The sequence below is a fragment of the Arabidopsis thaliana genome, chromosome 3, assembly GCF_000001735.4.
Source record: "Arabidopsis thaliana chromosome 3, partial sequence".
NCBI classification, from domain to species: domain Eukaryota; kingdom Viridiplantae; phylum Streptophyta; class Magnoliopsida; order Brassicales; family Brassicaceae; genus Arabidopsis; species Arabidopsis thaliana.
This window is the reverse complement of record NC_003074.8, coordinates 12,025,359-12,049,674: the sequence shown is the minus strand read 5'-3', so window position 1 is coordinate 12,049,674 and position 24,316 is coordinate 12,025,359. Positions and strand designations below refer to the sequence as shown.

The window sequence follows — 24,316 nt, the reverse complement described above, 5'->3', positions numbered from 1 at the left end:
GGGCAAGCAAAGACTAAGTTTGGGGGAGTTGATATGCATGTTTTGAGCATCCATTTGTCATCACTTTAGCACCATATCATCACTGTTTTATACCATTTCTCATCACTTTACATGTTTAGGATAGGGTTGCATGCATTCTGCATATTTATGTTGATTTCAGGTGATTTGGAGCTGTTAACGAGCTAACTGGAAGAAGCAGACCTGATCATGACAAACCACTCGACCTAGAGGTCGAGTAGGAGCTTCAAGATCTCAAGAGACCACTCGACCCCTAGGCCGAGTAGAAGACACCACCACTCAATCACATCACTCGACCCCCAGGTCGAGTGACTTCATCTCCATCTTCTGACCACCACTCGATCACATCACTCGACCCCCAGGTCGAGTGCCTTCATCTCCATCTTCTGACCACCACTCGATCACGTCGAGTATCACCATCACACCACTCGATCTTCATCCCATTGCCAGACCACTACTCGACCTCATCACTCTACCCGGAAGTCGAGTATCACCATCACACCACTCGACTGCATACTCGATGACAAGCTTCAGAGCCTTCTTCATTCCGCACTCAACCAGACACTCGAGCACAGGGAAGAAAAGAAGACTCCAACTATTCACTCGACCTCTCACTCGACCACATGGGTCGAGTACAGTTCTTAATCCGTCCCAATACTTCGTCGTTTTAAGTATTAGGGTTTCAGAATATTTGGCTATAAGTAGCATGTACTTCACATTTTCGCAGACAAGAAGTTTTTATCTAGTTTTATTTCCGCAGACCTTGTGTTCTAGACCATTTGTAATCCGGATTTCTCTTTATATATTCAGTATTCAGTATTCAGTTTTTGTTCTTGATTTTCGTTTGCTGTTGTTCATTATGTTATCATCCTGCTATTACACTGTTGTTATCATGTCTTCAACCTGTTCAACGTTTATGCTTTCTGTTATGATGTCTGAGTAGTGAATAGATTTCTGAGGATGGGTTAGAGTAGTGTAGAATTCTCAGTATGCTAGGTGATTGAGTATTGGTTGATAGATCCCTTCTGGATTAGTTGTTCTTAATGCCTATTGCTTTCTGATCAACTGGAATTTGAGCCAAGACATTTCCGCGCCCAAAAGGTGTTCGATGAAATGTTTGAACCACTAATTCCAGAGATTCGTGACCCTGTACCAAGGTATTGGTTGCAGGGAGCGTTTTGGCTTTAACTTGTTGATTCGTAATGCCTGTTAGGTTAGCTCTCGTCAATGGTGATTGAGTCTGGGACTAGGTTAACTTGAGAGTCTCTGTTGCGGTGGCACTTAGATATGGTTAATGAACTTGTTGTCTAGGGTAAATTTATTGAGCATGTCAATCACCTGTAAACTGAGGAAACGAAACTACTCAATTACCCCATCCTCGGGAATTCTTTATCTGATTGAATTCTTTGTTTACTCTACTGTTGTTTACTGCATCTTGTCATCTGTTCCTTAGTTTCTGCAATTCTTTACTGTTACTCGACCTGATACTCGACCACCCAGTTGTCGGGCAACAGACTGTGCAGTCGAGTATCCCTGTTATACTTTATGTCTGTTACTCGACCTGTCACTCGATCCCACCCAGTGCTCTGCAAAGAGCTGTGTTGGTCGAGTGTTTTATTGTTTCTGCTTGAATTTCTGTTTTCTTCATGTTCACTTAGAACTGCTAGAACACACCAAAACCTGTTATTGCTTGGTTTGACTTAGTGACTTCTGATCACATCTTGATTATTAGCATCACACCCATTTGGATTGACAACCTAAAATACTACAACGATATGATTGGTGTTTTAGGATAATTGACTAAAAAACCTATTATCAGCTCCAAACAAGAAAGAGCGACCCATCAGAACAACAACCCATCAGACTGACGGCTCGTCCCAAATAAAGACTGCTCGGCCCAACGACATGTCATCTCGGGCCATCACAGCTCGGCCTAGCCCGTTAAATTTAGAAGGGCAGAAAGGAGAAATCGTAAGAGAGACAAAGAGAACCCTAGATCAGCTCCTTGCCTATAGGTCCAGACCCTAAGACACTACTCAGAGAATTTAAGAGAGAATTGCTGTCTAACTCTTTATATCTTATTTTCTGGTTTTCCATTCTGTACGTTTGGTTCTCCGTTCTGTACTTTTGGTTATCCGTTCTGTACTTTTGGTTGTCGGCTTTGTATTTTCTGGTTTTCTGTTCTATATTTTCTGGTTCTCCGTTCTGTACTTTTGGTTTTCTGTTCTGTTAATTACTATTCTCGTTCATCATTAATAAAGAAGCTGCTCTGTTCTCCCCAAAACCCCTTAGTTATTTATTGTTACAACCTCAGTACAAACAATTAGCGTCCACCGTGGGCCTAGGCAAAGCTTTCTTTTTCTATTGACGATCAGATACAATGTTGCGAGTAATCTCGGAAAGCTACGACGAGCTGACGAAAACCTCGAATGAACAAGGAGTCTAGTCTAGCGCGCCTCATGCCGCACCGCCAGCTCGGCCAACGACACCACCTCTAGTCGCAGCTCCTCTCGTATTCCCACTGAACTCAAAAAAACAACACCACAAGGAACCAATCTCAACGAAGTCATTCGATCCTTCCACGACCGACTCGACCTACATGATGCAAGAACTGCCAAACGTATCAACGCAATCGTCGCTGCCTAGAAGGCCTCGCATAATTAGATCGAGCAACTCCAGTACTTCGCAGTTCGAGCCATTTGATAGCTCAGTGATAACGAAGCAATTCTATTCCAACGAACTCCAATCATGGAAAGACTAGTGAATCGAAGCAACATGCCGACTTCCATCGTCGTTGGGTCCATCGACGAGCACACCCGCAAAAACATGTTGAACCGTGACAACATGCCAAACGTCAATACTTGAACACGCTGAACAGAAGACAATGATATCAGTGCACGCGATCAGGATCTCCGACAACGACGAACCAAGTTGTAGGATATGTCATCCAAGATGCATCGCGCCGTCAGCTTGGCACCAGAATTAGATAAGTTGTTCGATGACACGTAAGGTTCTTCTTTCACTTCACGCATCTCCGACGTTCCTATTCGCCACATCAGCAAAATTAAGTTAGCTAACTATGAAGGACTCGTTGACCTAAAGCCATTTCTGACATTTGTACGCATCGCGATCGGCCTCGCACACTTCTCCAACGAGGAGCGAGATGCTGGAAGCTGCCAACTTTTTGTAGAATATCAAAGTGGTGTAGCTCTCACTTGGTACTCTCGACTCGAAGCCAATTCGATCGACAGCTTCTACAAACTCACCACTAGTTTTCTAGAAAAACTATGGAGTATTCATAGAGAAAGGTGCCTCTAACGCTGACATGTGGAAAGTGTCCCAAACTGTGAAAGAATCACTTCGAAGTTTCATCTGGAAATTCAAAGAGGTCGTCAAAATTGAGGAGGATAAAACCAACATTGCAAAACAAAAGGTTTCGACAAAACCACCGATCCCACCGAAAAGACAGCCGAGCACCTCAATGGAAACATTTAAAGAGTAGGGAATCAAGCACACCCCTCAAGCCGACCCAGTTGCTCACCTACAGCTGATGTTTTCCTCCCAAGGCTGCCAAGACCGACTTTTCAATCCCAATGAAGCTGCAACCAAGGGGTTTACCCCGACAAACTCTTTCAACGTTGTGTCTATGAGAATTTAGGTGGTGTCGATCGTGTTAGACCTCAATATTTCCGTTCTTAAACTTAGAAAGTAATAGAAGCTGAAGTTGTCGGCAGTCGTCGGTGGAATGAGCAACGAATTTGTGAAATTCACAATAAGAACGTTTTGTGTCGGAATCGCGGTAGTACTTGTTCCAAGGTTTGTGATGTTGTTGTTTGTCTCGATTGTTGATGGCGAATGTCGAACCTTTCTTTCCTTTATCGTTTCTGGCGTAGTCACGATCATAGTGCTAACGCGGTTCATAGTGTTCGTCGCTAGCTTTCTCTTTTGGCGTAGATGTCTTTGGTTGGCGTTCCACCATTGCAGCCTTTTCTTCTTCAATTTTGATTTATCGGTTGGCGCTGTGCAAGGCTTCGTCCAAAGTTGATGGCCGAGCGGTGATAAGGTCTTTTCGAAACCGTGATCTGAAACTCAACGCGTTTTGTAGATCACCGATAGCCGCATCGTCAGGTATGGCTATGTTTGAGACGACCTTCTTGAATCTTTCAATAAAGGTTCTGAGCGGTTCGCTTAGACATGGTCCATAAGTCATCGTTTGTGGCCTCCTTAATCATGAAAGCCTAGTGGTGCTGCAGGAATAAAGACGTAAGCTCTCGGTAGCTATGGATTGAATTAGGTTTGATTCGTGAGAAAAATGTTTTTTACAAACATTTGGCAACTTCCAGCATCACTCTTTTTAGCAAAAAAATGTGCACCATTGATGGCAATGCACATCGATTTAAGGAAGATTTTGGAGTCGGTAAAACTGTTGTATGGTATTAACTTGACTTTGTTAAAGTGACGAACGCGGACTGCGGAGAGACGCGCCGTGAAGGGCAAGCGTTGTGTTTCTTCCAACACCCTTTCTAGTTCGGGCGCCGCGGTGGTGGCCGATGCATTTAGGAAGACATGTCCCTTATTACGACGTTTAGTTGTGCAAGCTCCAGATTGCGGGATCGGTTTTTATCTTCAACAGGTCGATCTGAAAAGATCTGTCTGCCCTCTAGAGTTCGGTTATTTGGAAAATTTTGGTCCTTTGGCAGATCTTGACCTGTCAAGAGATAGTGATCGTTCGAATTATGACCGCTCTGCGGATAGTTCGCGCTTGGCAAGTTGAGGCTGCTCTGCAAGTTGTGGCCGCTCTACAAATTGTGGCCGTTTTGCAAGTTGTGGCCGATCTGCAGGTTGTGGCCGCTCTCCAGGTTGTGGCCGGTCTGCAGGTTATGGCCGCTCCGCAGGTTGTGGCCGCTCTAGGTTGTGGCCGCTCTACAGGTTGTGGCCGCTCTGCAAGTTGTGGCCGTTCTACAAGATGTGGCCGTTCTAGAGGTTATTGCCGCTCTGCAGGTTGTGGCCGCTCTAGGTTGTGGCAGCTCAGCAGGTTGTGGCCACTCTGCAAGTTGTGGTTGTTCTACAGGTTATGGCCACTCTGCAGGTTGAGGTCGTTCTGAAGGTTGTGGTCATTTTGTGGGCTACTACAAGAATGCTCGTCGATGAATCCTACAATAACAGACGCTGGTCCGCGACACTGGGTCTTTGAGCGTTCTGCGACTGTAATTCGCAGAGACTGTTGTCCATCTTGATCGTCATAAGGTTTGGAGGTGCGTTTTCGGCGTTGAAGTCGCTCGATCTTACTCTGGGAAGGGACTTGTTCTATGAAAAGGGCATCAATCCCTTCGGTTGTTCGTGATTCTTGGCCGTTGAGCAGATCAAGGATGGTTTGAATGAGGTCGTCTAAGTGGGTGCCTCGATCTGTTGTTGTGGTATGTCTTTGTGCAGCACCTTTAGCTGCTTCTGATGCGACGGTTGCTTCGTCAATTGTAGCTACTGCGAGGGCGGTAGGCGCGGCAGGAGGTCATGCAACCTGAACATGATCCGTTTCTACTCCTTTGTCTGGTGTGAACAAGATTCGGCGCGAGGGATCCTGCTCGGGTCAGATTGCTGCTGGGTTTAGCGAGGTAAGCCGAGTGCGTCGGGCACTTGAGGTATGCCAGTGTCAATTTCTCGATTGCTGAAGGTATCTATCATATCGTCGCGAATCGTGTGAGACGGTTGTGGCGGTGCTCTCTTTCCCGAAAAGAATGTTTTGGGTTTGACTTGTTTCTCGGATTGGTTTGCAGCAGGATTTGCTAGCTCCAATCAAAGGTTTGTTGTCAATATCTTGTCTGCAAAGGAACAGTCCTTATTGCCTTCTTCAAATCTTGTTTTTCTAGGGTTTAGATTTGGGTGTCTTTTATTTTGTATCTATGTAATTCTCTTGGCCCATTAGCCAACAAAGCCCATTTTGGAATTGAATTAAAGAAAAAAAAAAGGTTTGATTTTGTCTATAATTGGAATTTTTTTTGTGGTTTTTTCGGTATATTTTATTACACCGCCACATTCACGGACACACAAGAGACACAAATCATAACCTTCTATTTCTTTCTAAAATGGCACGTGTTAGTAGCCGTTATTGGTGTTTTTGTTAACGTTAGCACTTGTTTTATCAAAAGCACTAAAGTTCCCAACTTTCCATTATTCTCTGCAACGAAGACGATATTGACAATTTCAATTTCATATGGTTAATCGATTGTTTAGTCTTTCTTTTATGTTTGTGAAATCGATGATTAGGGCTTCAAATCCGCATTCTGATTTCGTTTATTGGTGATTTTATTATATTTTTCTTCTGTTTTTGGGTTCTAAAGTTTAATAATCGTGTTCAAGTTCTTCGATTAATCAAAATTTACGTTTTTTCTCTTTGGTAGATTTCATCGAATTAACTAACTAGGGTTTCAGAATCTCCAAAAATCGATTTTCTTTAAACTTCTTTCTCTCGTTTCTGTTTTTGATTAACTCGTTTCACAAAAATCAATGGAAGATTTATGTTTGTTGCTTCGAATGAACTTGTTAGGGTTTCAAAATTTATATAATCGTTTCTTGTCTCTGTTTTAATTTACATGATTTATGTGTGCAATTGATTAATCAGAGATTTCTGGGTTTTCTTTCTTTCGCATGCTTCTTCACAGAGAGTTTCTCGAGGATTTTTCCACACCAATTCGCATAATATCTTCAGGTAGAATCTCGAATTTGTGGTTTTCAGTTTCACAATCTCTTTGCTGATATAAAAGATCAAAAATAACTGAAATTGAAATTGGCATCGAAGGACTTATCTTTGCTTAACAATATTGTAGTTTGTATAAGGAACCATAGAAAGCATTCTTCTCAACAAGTTTGTCGATGATCCAAGAAGAGAAGGCTTTGAGGACTACATAATCTCTTCAGCTAATATCTCTAACTTATGTTAATGTTTGTCCTGAAACGGGAAGACAGTACCCACGGCTTAGTCCCATTGTCAGTTCAAAAAACTTCCTCACTCGTCTGATTTTTGTAAGCTCTCTGAGTAGAACATAGTCACATTGTGTCTGTAAAAAACCCAAGGCTTAGTCCCTCTTTCGGTTTGAATAACTCCCTTACTCGTATGATTTTTGGGAGCTCTTTGACTAAAACACAACCACATTGTGTCTATAAGTAAAACCCACGGCTTACTAATTTGATCTATGAACTTATAGGAGAGACATGTGAGTGATTGAGTAAAATCACAAGTAAAAAGGCATATATATAATACATGTATAAATTTGCTCATGCAGTTGGTTGAAAGGGTGTCCAAAGCTCTTTGTATTTGAAGCTTTGGATTGAATTTATTATTGGAATTACATGGTTTTCAGCTACTTGAACATGTGTAATGTCAAGTTGTCAACTGTGTGGTTTAATGGTAACTTGAATTTATTGGTTGCTTGTGTGGTCTATGCTTTGAAGCTATTACTTGATTCGGTTGGTTTGTGTATATTCTTTCATTGGTGCGTTGTGTAATTCGAACCCATGACTTGAAATCTTTTCGTAGTTGCATGACCTATTCTTTGTATCTAATCTATGCTTTTGAAGCTTTGGCTTGAATTTGTTAGTTGTTCAATATATTTCACTTACTTGAATCTGTGTACTGTGTAGTCTAATACTAACTTAAATATATTAGCTGCTTGTGTGGTCTATGCTTTGAAACTCCTGACTGTTGGTTTGTTGTGTAATCTTTACATAGTTGAATATGTTTGGTTATTACGTGTTTTAGCTGATTATGTGATGTGTGGTCTAATGCCAACTTGAATATATTGTTGTTTGCCTGGTCTATGCTTTTGATTCAAAAACTGTGTCATTTTTAACCCACGAACTCGAAAAGAGATGATTATTGATTGTCCTAGAGAGATTATCTTACTTGCTTAGTGATGTTTAGTTGTGGTTCTGTTTCTATACTTTGACTTAGTTTTTCCCACCAGCTCTAAAGAAGGCAACCGTTGCTTGACAAAGCTACGGATAAAGTGGTCATCACCACCAAAAAGAAGAAAGCACCATGACCAAATCAAATTCATGGTCAGAGTAAATACGCTGATCAAGTGGTAATCACTAACAATAAGAAAAGCACCGTGACGAAATCAATTCAAGGCCCGAGTAATCATGTTGACCACGTGGTTATCACTATTGATGTAGTCGTCAATCGTTAAACATTAATCATAGCCAGACGAAGCATCGTTTCTTCTTGTGCCATCTTTACAACATTATGTATTAGCTCTTCTTCGATTCATGCCCATTTTTCTCTCTTATGCTATATAACATTGTTACTTGATAGAAGAAGAATGTTTTGTTAATCTTTCTTGACACGTGACAAAAAGACCAATAATCTCTGACTTATTTATACAAGGATAGAAACTTCAATTTGAATTTTTGACTATTAAGATTTTAAAGCCATCATCTTGTGGTGGATTTTTTTTTTCTTCTGAATACTAGGAGGTTCTGGGCCGAAACCAGTAATCCCTTAGGCCCAAAACCGCAGTATGTAACATTAGTTTCGTCTCAAGTGTCACTCGAACCGGTGGCCTCTAAGCTTTGTCTAGGGTCTTTTACCAATTGAGCCAACGACACTTGGTCTTGTGGTGGCAAATTTAGTCGCAATGGCACTGACTGAAACTTGTTTATTACATTAACATTGCCATTGCCATTGTCCCAAAACAATTGAAGGACACGGGACATAAAAAAAATATCAGCTTTCTTTTTTGTTAATTACATCTCTCAACCATTATAGCTCCATACCTCCTAAAAGTTCACCGTCATGTCGATGGAAGCCAGTCGCCCGTAAAATAAGAGTGAAATATCTATTGGGTCTCTACAAGGCAGGAGGATTCTTTCATACAATGTGGCCATAAAGGCGAGAGCTCGACGACTTTCCCTATGATAATGGGTGTTGGTGACACCAATCCAGCTGACTGAATCTCAGTTGCAAAATCTTTAAGCTCAGCAAAAACCTGTAAAATATCCCAAAAGCCTTAAGAACTCAAGTAACATACCATCTCTTGATCGTTGGTTCCTATCAAGAAAGTATGGTTTGGTTGCTTATTGTACATTGTAGTTGAGTAGAGGAGTGGTTCCACGTTCAACCGCAGCAGCTGGTGTATCAAAAGGGAGACCATGGTCCATTAGTTTTTGTGGAAGAGAAGGTAAAGTTTTGAAACCCATATAAACGACAAGTGTTGTATCCGGGTCAGCTGCATTCTCTACAACAAACAGAGGGTATGTCCCTCCCTTCCTTGAATGACCAATGAGAAGCCTTACACTAGTTGCAACACCTCGATGTGTTAGTGGAATCCCCAACTCCGCTGCTATCCTCGACGCCGCAGTTATTCCTGCAATCAAAATCGCAAACTTTGATAAGGTAAAGTTTCAGCAGCACAAAATCACAAGAGGCCATAATCATATGCATAAACTGGAGTAGAATGATCAAAAGGCTTATTACTCCGGCTAAGCAACCAATTCAAAACCAATGATCTTATCATGGACAATATGATCCGGCTAAGCAATCAAAACAAGGACTTAGGCATTACCTGAGTTCTACTATGATAACCAGCAGTTTTCCTGACATAAAGATGTGTAGCATCAGGAGCAACCTGAAGAAACAGAGTGTCTAAAGTTCAACAGGCATGTCTGAAGCAACACAGAGCAGAACAGAGGAAGCGGGGAAGTAGCAGTTGCTTTTGCCAGCGTGGCGTGTTGGTTGGAGTGAAGAAAAGATGTATCACTTTAGACAAAGGAGACGAAGTCGTCAGGTATAGGACGTGGGCCTAGTATCTAGAAAATGATGAGGAGTTACTCTTGGACCTGTTGGATAAAGTGAAGCATCCTCCTTTTCCAAGACAAGATATAAGAGAAGTGTTGGTCTCTTATTAGGGTTAGCCACTTTACTTGTGAAAAGTGGAAGATTAGAAAACTAAAGAAGAACTTGTCTTGTGGGTTTCATTGGTGAGTGAACAAAGAGAGTACACTGTTGTTGCTGTGTTTGTGAGCTAGGTAGCTTTAGGATCTGACAGGAGCAAATCAGGTTGTTGATGTTGCGTACCTCTGTCCAAACTTGTATCGCCCGCGATCTTCAATAGGATCGTTGGCTAGGACTTGGTCCGAGAGAAGAAGGTGGAGTCTCAGACAAGTGAGAAGGAGCTGGCCATAAGCTCGGACAAAGGGGAAATCATGCAGGCTAAGCTAGGATCATAAGGGAATCAGCTGGGTCAGCTCACCCGAAGCTCAAGCTCAGCTGGAAGGAGTGACGGTTACTCAGGTCGAGTGACAGTCTAGCTCGGGCAGCTGGACGAGTGACAGTTAAGCTCGAGGCACCTGGACGAGTGACGGTTGAGCTCAAGGTAACTGGTCGACTGTCCGACCAGCTGGGCGGTTATCCGGACGGTTACTTGGGCGGTTATGGTCGAATGGCTGCTTGCCCAAAGGGTGGAGAAGGGCGAGCAGTTAAGGGCGAAGAGATACAACTCTTCGGAAAGGTGCAACTCTTCGGAAAGGTGCAAGGAACGGATGTGTTGATTCGGAAAGCATCTATTTGTCCCCTATATAAGGAACGACTCCCATGACCATTTGGGACACCACAAGACACAGAAAAACACCGGAAACTCACCATTAAACTCTGGCCCTCTCGGGAGAATAAATAGTCGGAGGATTCGGTAGCTGGACTACCGAATCAGATCGACCGAACAACGTGAAGGAAGGTTAGGGAATCCTAGACCTCGAGTCTAAGGATTCTAGGATGCGTTATAGATGAGTCGGGATTCCTTGAAAGGAACGACTAGTGGGTTGGGTAGAATCAGGTCATGTGCATCCTACACAAGACTCGGTCCAGGCAAGGGATCGGCTGAGGCGGGGACGCGGCTCAGCGGAGGACCGGCGGGTCTTAACTAACCTGCCGAGAATCGGCCGGACTGATGCGCGTGCTTGGTTCTAGGACTAGGTATTGGGTTAAGGGGTATCACCACTCGTCGGCTTGAGAATCTCGCGGTAGTTGTTCTTTACTCTTTTGCGATTTTACTATGAGTTATGTGGATTAACTTTGGAGGTTTCGCAGATGGGTAAGAGCAGCAAAACGGGAAAGAGTAAGAAGGACAAGGGCATTGTCGAGGAGACTTTGGTTGAGGAGGAAACAATGATCAACGAGAAAACTAGAATCGGGACGATGCTCGATGGGACAGACTCAGCTGAACCTGAGACCGGGAAGAAGTCCATAAATGAGGAAGCATCGGAGAGTAGCGGTGCAAGGGACAGCACATATAACCGGAACAATACTCCAACGACCCAAGAAGAGTGGGATTTGATGAAGGGATTGATGGCGCAACTAGCCACATTAACCAAGGCCGTTGTAGCGGATCCAGTGGTCCAAAGAGTGGATAACCAAAATGACGATGACTCGGAAGTTGTGGAAGTGAATCTGCAACCGAATCATGGGCGGAAAAGGGGAGACTATCTGAGCCTTCTCGAACATGTCTCAAGGCTGGGCACGAGACACTTCATGGGCAGTACGGACCCGATTGTGGCCGATGAGTGGAGGAGTAGACTCAAAAGGAACTTCAAGTCTACTCGCTGCCCTGAGGATTCCCAAAGGGACATTGCGGTCCACTTCCTTGAAGGAGACGCCTATAACTGGTGGTTAACCGTCAAGAAACGCAGAGGGGACGAGGTCCGGTCCTTTACGGATTTCGAAAACGAGTTTAACAAGAAGTACTTTCCACCGGAGGCTTGGGACAGGCTTGAATGTGTGTACCTTGACCTAGTTCAAGGGAATCGCACGGTGCGTGAATATGATGAGGAGTTTAACCGCCTTAGGCGTTATGTGGGCCGTGAACTTGAGGAGGAACAAGCCCAAGTGCGCCGATTTATCCGCAGACTAAGGATAGAGATCCGCAACCATTGTTTGGTCCGGACATTCAACTCGGTTTTCGAATTAGTTGAAAGGGCAGTGATGATTGAGGAAGGAATTGAGGAAGAAAGGTACTTGAATCGGGAGAAAGCTCCGATCCAGAACAATCAACCCACCCAACCCGCGGATAAGAAAAGGAAATTCGACAAGGTGGATAACACCAAGTCCGATGCTAAGACCGGGGAATGTGTGACCTGTGGTAAGAGCCACAGCGGAACTTGCTGGAAGGCCATAGGTGCATGTGGCCAGTGTGGAAGCAAGGACCATGCGATCCAGAGCTTCCCGAGAATGGAACCAGGACAGTCCAAGGTTCTCGGTGAAGAGACAAGGACTTGTTTCTATTGCGGGAAGGTTGGACATCTAAAGCGGGAGTGCCCTAAGCTGACTGCGGAGAAGCAAGGCGGACAAAGGGACAATCGTGGGGGAAACGTACTGCCGCCTCCCCCAAAGCGGCAAGCCGTGGCACCGCGAGTTTATGAGTTGTCGGAGGAAGCTAATGATGCTGGAAACTTCAGGGCGATCACTGGTACGTTCTCGCAACTCCCTATTCATTATTTCTATAACTGCATTTGCATTGCATCATGCATATGGGAAAGGGGAGGTACTCAACATTCTAAGGGAATGTGTAGGGACCTTGAGAGTAGGTGACGTAGAAACGCACACTCTATTTGATTATGGGGCTACACATTGTTTTGTTAGTCTGGAATTGGTTCAATCAGCTGGGTTCAGGAAAGAACCAAACACGGATTATGGAATGGTACGAGCGGCCGGCAGAAAGGCAATGTATCCTACCGGACTTGTTCGGGGCATCTCGGTTGTAGTGAACCTAATCATTGTTCCACTAAAGAAACACGATGTTATCTTAGAGATGGACTGGTTGGGGAAGTACAAGGCTCACATAGATTGTCACCGAGGACGGATACAATTCAAGAGGGACGAAGGTATGTTAAAATTTCAAGGAATAAGAACAACCTCGTGAAGCTTGGTAATCTCGGCAATCCAGGCTGAAAGGATGATCGGGAAAGGATGTGAGGCATATTTAGCCACGATCACAACCAAGGAAGTTGGGGCGAGTGCGAAGTTGAAAGACATTCCGATCGTCAACGAGTTCTCGGACGTGTTTGCGGCCGTTAGTGGTGTACCACCGGACCGGTCAGACCCGTTCACGATAGAACTCAAACCCGGGACAACCCCCATATCTAAAGCTCCGTACCGGATGGCACCGGCGGAATTGGCGGAGCTAAAGAAACAGTTGGAGGAGTTGTTGGATAAAGGATTCATCAGGCCGAGTAGCTCACCATGGGGTGCACCTGTTCTGTTTGTGAAAAAGAAGGATGGTAGCTTTAGGCTATGCATCGACTATCGAGGATTGAATAAAGTTACAGTGAAAAACAAATATCCCTTACCCCGGATAGATGAGTTGATGGATCAACTTGGAGGCGCACAGTGGTTTTCAAAAATCGACTTGGCCTCGGGATATCACTAAATTCGCATAGACCAACGGACGTGAGGAAAACGGCTTTCCGGACAAGGTACGACCACTTTGAGTTTGTGGTCATGCCATTCGGATTGACCAATGCACTAGCAGCCTTCATGAAAATGATGAATGGGGTGTTCCGAGATTTCTTAGACGAGTTTGTTATCATCTTCATTGACAACATCCTTGTTTACACGAAATCTTAGGAAGCTTACCAAGAACATCTAAGGGTGGTGCTGGAACGGCTAAGGGAACATGAGCTATTTGCGAAGTTAAGTAAATGCTCGTTTTGGCAAAGGAGCGTTGGTTTTCTCGGCCATATTATCTCGGACCAAGGAGTATCGGTTGATCCGGAGAAGATACGGTCAATAAAGGAGTGGCCACGACCAAGGAATGCCACCGAGATTTGGAGTTTTCTCGGACTAGCAGGGTATTACCGAAGGTTCGTAATGAGTTTTGTGAGCATGGCTCAACCTATGACTCGACTGACCGGAAAAGACACCTTATTCAACTGGTCGGAGGATTACGAAAAAAGCTTCCTGGAGTTAAAGGCCATATTGACTAATGCACCGGTGTTGGTCTTACCGGAGGAAGGTGAGCCCTATACGGTTTATACGGACGCATCCATAGTGGGACTAGGATGTGTACTAATGCAAAAGGGGAGTGTTATCGCATACGCGTCAAGGCAATTGCGGAAATATGAGAAGAATTACCTTACGCATGATTTGGAAATGGCCGCGGTAGTATTTGCCTTGAAGATTTGGCGATCATAGTTGTATGGTGCTAAAGTTCAAATCTATACTGACCACAAAAGCTTAAAGTACATATTCACCAAGTCGGAGTTGAATCTAAGGCAAAGAAGGTGGATGTTACATGGGATTCCGGTTAGTATAGTGTCGGACCGAGACACAAGGTTCACGTCAAAGTTTTGGAAGGCTTTTCAAAAGGCCTTAGGAACTCGAAAGAACCTAAGTACGGCCTAACACCCACAGACGGACGGACAATCCGAACGAACGATTCAAACCCTCGAGGAATGTTGAGGGCATGCATCTTGGATTGGGGAGGAAACTGGGAGAAATATCTAAGGTTAGTAGAGTTTGCATACAATAACAATTTTCAAGCTAGTATTGGTATGTCTCCCTATGAGGCGTTGTATGGCCGAGCTTGTAGAACACCGTTATGTTGGACGCCAGTGGGCGAACGTTGATTGTTCGGACCTACGATCGTATATGAAACCACGGAGAGAATGAAGTTCTTAAAAATTAAGTTAAAGGAAGCCCAAGATCGACAGAAAAGCTACGCCAACAAGCGTCGAAAGGAATTGGAATTCCAAGTAGGAGATTTTGTGTACTTAAAGGCGATGACCTACAAAGGGGCAGGGCAATTCACCTCAAGGAAAAAGTTAAGCCCAAGGTATGTTGGCCCGTACAAGGTGATCGAACGAGTAGGGGCGGTGGCATACAAACTTGACCTTCCTCCAAAACTAAACGCGTTTCACAACGTCTTCCATGTATCACAACTACGGAAGTGTTTAAGTGATCAAGAAAAAAGCATGGAAGATGTACCTCCCGGGATTAAAGAAAACATGACGGTGGAAGCACGGCTGGTACGGATCATGGATCGAATCAAGAAAGGGACTCGGGGAAAATCATGGGATTTGTTAAAAGTCTTGTGGAATTGTCGAGGCCGTGAAGAATACACTTGGGAAACCGAGAATAAGATGAAGGCCAATTTTCCGGAGTGGTTCAAGGAGATGGGTAAAGATCAACTTGATGCGGATTCGGAGACGAATCCAATTCAAGGGGGGAGACTTGTAATGCCCGTGATCCTCAATAAGATCGTTGGCTAGGACTTGGTCCGAGAGAAGAAGGTGGAGTCTCAGACAAGTGAGAAGTAGCTGGCCACAAGCTCGGACAAAGGGGAAATCATGCGGGCTAAGCTAGAATCATAAGGAAATCAGTTGGGTCAGCTCGCCCGAAGCTCAAGCTCAGCTGAAGGAGTGACGGTTACTCAGGTCGAGTGACATTCTAGCTTGGGCAGCTGGACGACTGACAGTTGAGCTCGAGGCAGCTGGACGAGTGACGATTGAGCTCGAGGTAGCTGGTCGACTGTCCGACCAACTGGGCGGTTATCCGGACGGTTATTTAGGCGGTTATGGTCGAACGGTTGCTTGTCCAAAGGATAAGGGCGAGCAGTTACGGGCGAAAAGATGCAACTCTTCGGAAAGGTGCAACTCTTCGGAAAGGTGCAAGGAACAAATGTGTTGATTCGAAAAGCATCTATTCGTCCCCTATTTAAGGAAGGGCGCCCAAGATCATTTAGGATACCACAACACACAGAAAAACACCGGAAACTCACCAATAAACTCTCGCCCTCTCGGGAGAATAAATAGTCGGAGGTTCGGTAGCCGGACTGTGGCCGACAAGGAAGAAGAAGCGTCGGATCGACCGAACAACGTGAAGGAAGGTGAGGGAATCCTAGACCTCGAGTCTAAGGATTCTAGGATGCGTTATAGATGAGTCGGGATTCCTTGAAAGGAACGACTGATCGGGGCCTTTCAAAACTTATATGTGATTGATTAGTTTGAAGATTGTTCTAATAAAGTGTGTTTATTGGAGTTTTGGTCTTGTTCTAGTCAAAGTACTTAGGGCTCTTTTACTTCAATTGGTATCAGAGCGGGTAACCAATATGAGATTAGTATATTTAAACAGGTTAGATCCTAGTTATGGAACCAACGGATGTTAGTACTGGTACAGGCAAAGTATTCTTACTGGATACTAAGCGGTATGGATAGTGGAAAGTTCGTATGACACAACTCATTAGAGGTCAAGGTGAAGATGCATGGACTGTAGTAGAGGAAGGATGGGAACCTCCATTTGATCTTACTGAAGATGGGTTCAAAATCACCAAACCAAAGGCGAATTGGACTAGAGAAGAGAAGAATCTGTGAAAGTTTAATGCAAGGGCTATGAGCGCTATCTTCAATGGTGTTGATGAAGATGAGTTTAAACTCATTCAAGGGTGCAAGTCAGCGAAACAAGCGTGGGATACTCTACAAAAATCTCATGAGAGAACTTCGAGTGTAAAGAGAACAAGACTGGATCACATTGCTACTCAGTTTGAGTATCTCAAGATGGAACGAGATGAAACAATAGTGAAGTTCAGTTCAAAGATAAGTGATCTTGCTAATGAGGCTGAGGTCATGGGAAAGACCTATAAAGATCAAAAATTGGTTAAGAAGCTTTTACGTTGTCTGCCACCAAAGTTGGCTCCCCACAAAACAGTTATGAGGGTTGCAGGAAACACTAATAAAATATCATTTGTTGATCTTGTGGAAATGCTCAAGTCTGAAGAAATGGAAGTTGATCAAGACAAAATCAATCCTTCGAAGAATATTGCATTTAATGTAGATCAAGGCTCTGAGCAGTTTCATGAGATTAAAGATGGAATGGCACTGCTAGCAAGGAATATTGGGAAAGCACAGAAACGTGTGGAAAGAGGTCAGAATCGTGACAGTACATCCTGGAGTATTAAAGATGGAGAGAGATCACGTGGAAGATTCTCCAAATCAAAGAATGATGACTCAGGAAAGAAGAAGGAAATTCAATGCTATGAGTGTGGTGGTTTTGGTCACATTAAACCGGAGTGTCCAGTCACCAAGAGAAAAGAAATGAAATGTCTTGAATGCAAAGGTGTGGGTCACACTAAGTTTGAATGTCCCAACAAGAGCAAACTGAAAGAGAAATCACTTATAAGCTTTAGTGATTCAGAATCTGATGATGAAGGTGAAGAGCTGTTAAACTTTGTGGCATTCATGGCGAGTTCTGACTCCAGTAAGTTTATGAGTGACACGGATTCTGACTGCGATGAGGAGCTGAATCCCAAGGATGAATATAGAGTGTTGTATGACAGCTGGGTGCAACTAAGTAAGGACAAACTACAATTGGTAAAGGAAAAGCTAACTCTAGAAGCAAAACTTGCTAATGTGAGCATAGAGGATAAGCAGAAACTGAGTGAGACTACTACTGTTGGAACTTCACCGGACTACTATCAAAAGAATCTTGAGCGTCTTCGGGAAGAGTGTCACAGGGAAAGAGATAGAGCTAAACTTCTGGAAAGAGAGTTGAACGACAAACACAAACAGATGAGAATGCTAAACAAAGGGTTAGAAAGTCTAGACAAGATCTTGGCTATGGGTAGAACTGAGTCGCAACAGAGGGGTTTAGGTTATCAAGGTTATACAGGAAAGATCAACAAGGAAGAAGGAAGAATCATAAACTTTGTCAGTGGTGGTACAACAAGTGAACCCGTGGTGAGACAAAGTTGTACTAAACCAAAGAAACAAGTGAGACAGAATGTTGAGAACAAAGGATAATCTGTTGTGAGAACCAAGATGTTGGGTGTGATTTGCTGTGATCACTGTGGTAAGAGATACCATATGAGAGAACAGTGTCACAAATTCAAAGAGAAAGTCAGAACGATGTGGAATTTAGCAAAGTGCTACATTGAGCCATCAAGATCTTGTACTATGTGGATTAAGAAGAAAGATCTGTATGGTGATATGGAAGCTGAAAGATACAATCACAAGTTAGAAAGGATGTACGAAGAGGAGGAAAAACATTACTCTAGTTGCTGCAACTATGTTAACAAAAAAAATGCAAGGCGAGGCAAATCTGTGTTGCAACTGGAATTGCTGAGGTGGATGACTGCACTCCACAAGCTAAGGTGGCTTACACTTCAGCTGTTTCTCAAGACAACAGAGCATGGTACTTCGACAGTGGGTGTTCTCGTCACATAACTGGTGAACAAGCCGTTCTAAATGACTTTACTGTCATCACCAATGGGAAGGTCACCTTTGGAGATGGTGGAAAAGGAAGCATTAAAGGGAAAGGGAAGATCAAGATAGATGATCAACCGCACCTGTCAAATGTGTACTTTGTTGAGAGACTAACTGCTAATCTGATAAGCATCAGTCAACTATGTGATGATGACTTAACTGTTATGTTTACAAAGACTGGATGTGTTGCTCTTGATATTGCTGGAAACAATGTTATATCTAGAGTTTGGTTAGGCAACAACTGCTATATGTGGAAAGAGTCTGAAGTTTGTCTGTCTGCATTCACGTCTAAGCTAGATCTGTGGCACCAACGTCTTGGACACATGAATACTCAAAGCTTAGTCAAGATTGTGAATGATGAAGTTGTCAGAGGAATTCCAAAACTTGAAGGGAGTACAGGTGCTCTCTGCAAGGCTTGCAGCCAAGACAAACAAGTTAAGGTTCAACATAAGAAGGTTGGGCATATTGGAACTACAAGTCTTCTTGAACTAGTTCACATGGATCTTATGGGGCCAGTTCAGACAGAAAGCCTAAGTGGAAAGAGGTATATTATGGTTCTTGTTGATGACTACTCTCGATTCACATGGATGAGATTTCTAAGATAAAAATCTGAGGCAGTTGAAAGCTTCAAAATTCTTGCTCTACAACTTGAGACAGAAAAAGGGAACTTTGTTCAATTAGAAGTGATCATGGACGGGAATTCCAAAATGAAGAATTTGAAAAGTTCTGCAGGATTCAAGGAATCAGACATCAGTTCTCTACACCTAGAACGCCACAACATAATGGTGTTGTTGAGAGAAAGAACAGAACTTTACAAGAGATGGCTAGAGCAATGATTCATGGAAACAATGTGTCACCAAGATTCTGGGCTGAAGCTGTAAACACCGCATGCTACATTGTGAATAGGGTGTATGTTAGACCGGGGACAAGCACCACACCTTATGAGATATGGAAGGGAAGATCTCCAAATTTGTGCTACTTTCATACTTTTGGATGTGTGTGTTATGTTCTGAACGATAAGGATCATCTTGGAAAGTTTGATGCAAGAAGTGATGAAGGGATATTTCTGGGGTATGCCACAAACAGTATAGCGTACAAAGTTTACAATAAGAGGTTGAAGAGAGTTGAAGAATTAGTCAATGTTGTGTTTGATGACAAACGCCCTACTAGACTATTCCCTGTGGAACAAGATGATGATAAGCATGTAGAAGAAACAAGACAGTCAACGCCTGAAGTTGAATCAGGACCTCAAAAGGATCTGAACAGACAATGATGACTACAGAACCTCATACATCATCTTCTCGCCTTACTGTTCCAAAAAGTCATTCAGAGACTGATGTTATTGGAAAGTTGGATGGAGACAGAACTACCAGGGGGATAAAGATGAACTACAGAGATATGATTCTGTTTACTTGTTTTGTGTCAAGCATTGAGCCTACCAACATTGAAATTGCCTTAGAGGATGAATTCTGGTACCATGTTTGCCATGAAGAACTAAATCAGTTCTGTCGTCATGAAGTTTGGGATTTAGTTCCAAGACCTGTTCACGTCAATGTGGTTGGTACTAAATGGATCTTTAAGAATAAAACTGATGAAGAAGGCAATGTGACACGTAACAGAACAAGACTTGTTGCTCAAGGATACTCTCAGGTTGAAGGAATTGATTTTGATGAGACATTCGCCCCTGTAGCACGTCTGGAATCTATCCGTCTTCTTCTTGGAATCTCGTGCTTGTTGAAAAGTAAACTGTTTCATATGGATGTCAAGAGTGCGTTTCTGAATGGAGTTATTCAGGAAGAAGTGTTTGTGTCTCAACCTAAAGGATTTGAAGATTCTGCTTTTCCGGATCATGTTTACAAGCTTAAAAAGGCTCTTTATGGTTCGAAGCAAGCACCAAGGGCTTGGTATGAGCGTCTCACTCTGTTCTTAATAGAAAAGGGTTTCAAACGTGGAAGTGTGGACAAAACTTTGTTCATCTTTATAGATGAAAAAGACATCCTCATTGTGCAAATTTATGTGGATGATATTGTGTTTGGAAGCACAAAATAGAAGCTTGTCACGGACTTTGTGGAATCCATGACCAAAAAGTTTGAGATGAGTATGGTTGGAGAGATGAACTACTTTCTTGGTCTACAGATCAAACAGACTGATGAAGGAGTTCATATCTCTCAGTCTACTTATGCCAAGGGGTTGATTCAGAGATTTGGAATGCAGACAGCTAAGACCTCGAAAACTCCCATGAGTGTTACTGCCAAACTGTCTACAGATGAAGCTGGTCTGAGTGTTGATGAGAATTGTATCGTGGGATGATTGGCAGTCTTCTGTACTTGACAACAAGTAGGCCTGATCTGTGTTTCAGTGGGGGGGGGGGGGTGTGCCAGATATCAGGCTAATCCAAAGAAGTCACATCTGAATGCTGTGAAACGGATTCTCAAATATGTGAAAGGTACAATCGAGGTTGGATTGTTTTATTCTAAACAAACTAATCAAAATCTTGTTGGATTCTGTGATGTTGATTGGGCAGGAAATCTGGATGATCGAAGAAGTACAACAGGAGGGTGTTTCTTTTTGGGAAACAACTTAGTCTCATGGCATAGCAAGAAACAAAGCTGTGTATCTTCGTCCACTGCAGAAGTTGAGTATATTGTTCTAGGGAGCTGTTGCACTCAGTTGCTATCGATGAAACAGATGCTGCTTGACTACGGTATGACATCTACCACCCTGCTTGTGTACTGTGATAATATGAGTGCAATTAACATATCTAAGAATCATGTTCAACACTCTCGTATGAAGCACATTGACATTAGACACCATTTCATTCGTGAGCTTATTGAAAACAAGATTGTTGAGATCTCTCATGTTTCCTCTGAAAAACAATTAGCTGATATATTTACTAAACCATTGGATTTAAACAGTTTCTTGAATCTGAAAAAATCTATTAGTCTGAGTGAATACTAATGTGTCTTGGTGTTAAAGCTATTGCAACACGTTCCGTTGTCCAGAGTTGCAGCAGCTTTGTATTTTCATATGTATATATATATATTGTGTCTGTCTTTCTGGCACTTCATTTCAGGAAAATAGCTGCTCTTCATGCTCTTCCTCAATAAAATTTCCAAAAAGGATGAGTGTGGTGTGTAATAATTTTAAAAAAAAAAGGCAAAAAGAAAAGCCCAAAAGAATGAACAAATGAAAGTTCAAAAGAAAAAAAAAAAAGGGGAACATGTGTGTTGGCAAGAAAGGGATTGATATTCTTTCTTATCTTTGGAGTATATGTGTATCTATGAGTACCCCCTCAAATCATCCTTCTTCATTACAGGCTCTACCAATCCCCCTCGTCGTTTTGACCACACACATCATGAGGCTACTTCGATGGAGAGTATGACGAGTGTAGACTAACCTGCTATGTTCAGTGTGTATGGCACATCTCACTGGGCCAGGAAGATGTTATTTTCTCCATATTCAAAGTAAGCTATGAACCTCTGTACTTTGGAATTTGTCCTTCTCGCTTTAATGATATGAACAGGTGGGTTCCTTGACTTCTTTAGAAGTACCTTCAAATGCTTTTGAATTATATATATAGGTATATATATACATATATATATATATATAGTATTTGGTATTTTGTGTTTCTGTTTTAGAGGATGACTTGAAGAGATCTCACATTCAGTTTGAATCACAGCTCTTGAACGACAGTGGTTGTTAATATTCAAGTGTTGATTTGGGTGAATTTGTGGTTCTATATGGTCAGACTTAGATTAATGTTGCACATCCGTTTGTATAGTTGGGTGTTTGTTTTGTGTCTGGATTTTGTTTTGTTGGTTTTGGGCCTGGTTTTAGGCCTTATGAGTGTTTAACGGATATGCTTTAGTGTTTTGCAGCCTGTCTTGGTTTTCGTGTTGTTTTTAGGGTTTTGCTTAAAGTGCTCGTGCTATTTAACCAAAGCAGCTCCCACAAAAGTTTCATTCACCTTTTCGGCTACTCAACCCTCAGAATTTAAAGGGTCGCCTTATCTCTAAACTCAAATTCATCATGAATCACGAAGCGACCTCGTTGACAGGAGTCTCTGGTGCTGGTCAGCCTTCCGCTGCGACTCCTTCTGACCCTCCACCGCCTTCGTCTGTTCCGATGTTCATTCCCAAGACTGAACCAGGCATCTACATGTCCAAGAAAACCAAGTCCAAGGTCTCTGCACCGTCTCAGAGCAAGAGACAGTGTACTGCTGCTACTTCAAAGACAAGATCTAAAGCGCCTGCTCTCCGACGGTTGTCTAGCAAGAAGTCCACCCGATCTGCATCTGCTGCTGGACAGACTGAAGAACATGTCTTTGAGTCTTCAGATCTGCAAGATGGTGATGTTACCCAGATTGCTCCGCCTCTCTTTCTGTCCGGGTATCAAGAGAACCGTCGGCTTCTCTCTGCTCGTGACCGTAAGTACCCTGAGCTCAAGTTTCCTCAGAGACTTCTTACAATAACTGCTTTCTTACTGCGGAAGGACTTGGGCGCTACAAGCTCATCGGGGGTCGATACTTCAACGATATGCGTTTTCTTTCTCTTGATGGAAACAACACCGCTAGTACTCTGCAACTCCTCTCTACTGCTGGTCTGCTCCTTACTGTCACAGAGATCGACTCTTATGTGCAAGAGGTTGTCATGGAGTTTTATGCAAACCTTCCCGATGGTGAAGAAGGTGATCAACTGGCCTACTTCGTGTTCGTTAGAGGCAACATGTACGAATTCTCCCCGGCTATCATCAATCAAATTTTTCAGCTTCCTAATCCTCCATATCCGCTGAACATGTCTAAGATTAAAGTTCCTGAGTCCATGGATGAAGTTGATGTTGCTCGCTCAAACAGCAAAGCCAACTCTTGGAAGATGCTCACATCTCAGTTGTTATCTCCTGAGATCGCTCTGCTCAACAAGATCTATTGTCACAATTGGATGCCCACAGTGAACCGATCTGTTCTGAAACCAGAGAGGGTCACTCTACTTTACATGATGGCCAAAGCTCTACCTTTCAACTTTGACAAACTCATTTTTGATGAGATCTAGGCGTGTTCGAATGCAGTTGCGAACCCCTCCTCCACTCTCCATCTGGTGCTTCCGAACCTGATTGATCAAATGTTGCGCTTTCAGCGCATTGTCCGCTCTGGTGAAGGAGATACCACGTCGTCTGCACCGTTGAAGTTTACCATGGAAGTGAAACCTATACTTGTGCTGCAGACAGACAGCCCCACCTTGGATGCAGGTCTTGAGAACCTCATTGTGTCTCTCACAACGATGCGGTTATGTCTTGCAGGTAAACCTTTTTCACTCCTTACACTCTGTTATTTGTTGAGAATGGTTTTTTATGTGAGTGTGCACTCAAGCAGGGGCAGAGTATTCTGATGTTTCGTACTCTGTTCCGGATGATGTGGGAGATGAGAATGTGGAGGAAGAGGACGATGTGGTGAGTTAGATGACAATGCTTAGTTGCTTAGTCCTGGTCGGTCTTTAGATGTGCATTCTGATAGGGGGAGTTTGTCCCTGATTGTTTTTGTGTTTGTGAAAACTCCTTGCTCTTTTTCTTTATCGGCTTCTTTATCGGATTTTATGTGTGTTTAATGTTGGACTAATGTATGGAACCAAGAACTCAGTTGTGTTTCGGATTTTAATGGTTATGCCCTTGGCAGTAGTTGTTTAAAATCGAGTTTCTGGATTTTATGTTGGTATGGAATATTGCTTGGCTTGTATGTGGTTGTCTCTACTCTTTTGTAGGTTACTTGAGGTGTCACACTCTGATAAAAAGGGGGAGATTGAAGAAACAGAGTGTCTGAAGTTCAATAGGCATGTCTGAAGCAACATAGAGCAGAACAGAGGAAGAGGGAAGTAGTAGTTGCTTTTGCCAGCGTGACGTGTTGGTTGGAGTGAAGAAAAGACGTATCACTTTAGACAAAGGAGACGAAGTCGTTAGGTATAGGACGTGGGCCTAGTATCTAGAAAATGATGAGGAGCTATTCTTGTACCTGTTGGATAAAGTGAAGCATCCTCCTTTTCCACGACAAGATATAAGTGAAGCG

The 24,316-nt window shown here is 43.1% G+C and overlaps 5 pseudogenes across 5 annotated transcripts; 3 read left to right on the top strand and 2 right to left on the bottom strand.

Moving 5' to 3' along the window:
* Window positions 1-453: 453 nt before the first annotated feature.
* On the bottom strand, window positions 454-5,968 carry AT3G30416 (annotated as a pseudogene; the record flags this gene model as incomplete). Its single annotated transcript has 1 exon — window positions 454-5,968.
* A 2,664-nt stretch (window positions 5,969-8,632) lies between these two features.
* On the bottom strand, window positions 8,633-10,614 carry AT3G30415 (annotated as a pseudogene). Its single transcript has one exon.
* A 372-nt stretch (window positions 10,615-10,986) lies between these two features.
* On the top strand, window positions 10,987-15,955 carry AT3G30413 (annotated as a pseudogene; the record flags this gene model as incomplete). Its single annotated transcript has 1 exon — window positions 10,987-15,955.
* Window positions 15,956-16,149: 194 nt separating this feature from the next.
* Window positions 16,150-21,222, top strand: AT3G30411 (annotated as a pseudogene; the record flags this gene model as incomplete). Its single annotated transcript has 1 exon — window positions 16,150-21,222.
* A 1,068-nt stretch (window positions 21,223-22,290) lies between these two features.
* On the top strand, window positions 22,291-24,023 carry AT3G30410 (annotated as a pseudogene; the record flags this gene model as incomplete). Its single annotated transcript has 1 exon — window positions 22,291-24,023.
* Between the last annotated feature and the right edge of the window lie 293 nt (window positions 24,024-24,316).